The sequence below is a fragment of the Pipistrellus kuhlii genome, unplaced genomic scaffold (genome assembly GCF_014108245.1).
Source record: "Pipistrellus kuhlii isolate mPipKuh1 unplaced genomic scaffold, mPipKuh1.p scaffold_m20_p_7, whole genome shotgun sequence".
NCBI lineage: Eukaryota > Metazoa > Chordata > Mammalia > Chiroptera > Vespertilionidae > Pipistrellus > Pipistrellus kuhlii.
The window spans coordinates 70228697-70229706 of NW_023425573.1; the positions used below are offsets into that span (position 1 = coordinate 70228697).

The window sequence follows — 1010 nt, forward strand, 5'->3', positions numbered from 1 at the left end:
TTGCAGCAAGGGGATGAGTGGGAAATATTCTTTGAAAGATAAGTTTAGAATCACACTAAAGCTTTTTAGATAGATAGAATGCTCTAATGAAAAGACAGATAATAGATCAATAAATATCTTGTAGTTCGTATGGCCTTGAGTAAGTTTCTTAATCTCTTTGAGTTTCAGTGTTATTTATCTATGGAGAGAATACTATTACCTTGCAGGGTTATAAAATTAGAATAATAATGATGACAATGATGATGATAGCTATCATTTATTTATTTAGAAATACAAAAATTTATTAATACTGTGTTTTCATCATCAAAACTTATAATTTTGGTCTGTCTTTCTTGTCTTTGTATAAGGCCAAAGGAGAGACATGGGCTTTCTGATAATCTTAAAGCAAACTCCAGGAATGTCACCAACAGTATGACCTTTATGACCAAATCCAGAAACCAATACTTCATAATTTTTCTTAATAAAATTCAAACAACCATCATTGGTACAAAGGCTGTGATTTCTTTACCATTCTTGATAAGCTGGACCCCGACACACTTCCTGATGGCAGAATTTGGCTTCAACCTCTACATTTTCCAGCAGAAGTCCTTTTGCCTGGGAATCACATCCAAAAGGCTTGGCCTTCAGGGCTGTGCCCAAACAGGCTTTCTTGTACTGTTTATCATGCCACTTCTGATCTCGTTGGTGACTCCCAAACTTCCTGGCAGTGTGAATGCCACAACACTTGCCCATCCTGCCAACACCACAGGCCTGAGCAAAAGAGATATAGTTACCATTTTTACCAGGGTATCTTGTGTCTGGCATTTATTTCCATTCCATTCCATTCCATTCCATTCCATTCCATTCCATTCCATTCCATTCCATTCCATTCCATTCCATTCCATTCCATTCCACTCCCACTCAGTCACTCAGCTATCTAGCGTGTGAGGAATCTGTAGTACATACTTTATTAGTACTAGACTATTCTAAGGCTCATACAAATTTCTACTTGTTGCCTCCTGAATAGGTAA

At 37.2% G+C, this 1010-nt stretch overlaps 1 pseudogene; it reads right to left on the reverse strand.

Annotated features, from left to right (window-relative positions):
* Nucleotides 1–310: 310 nt before the first annotated feature.
* LOC118709743 lies at nucleotides 311–732 on the reverse strand (annotated as a pseudogene).
* Between the last annotated feature and the right edge of the window lie 278 nt (nucleotides 733–1010).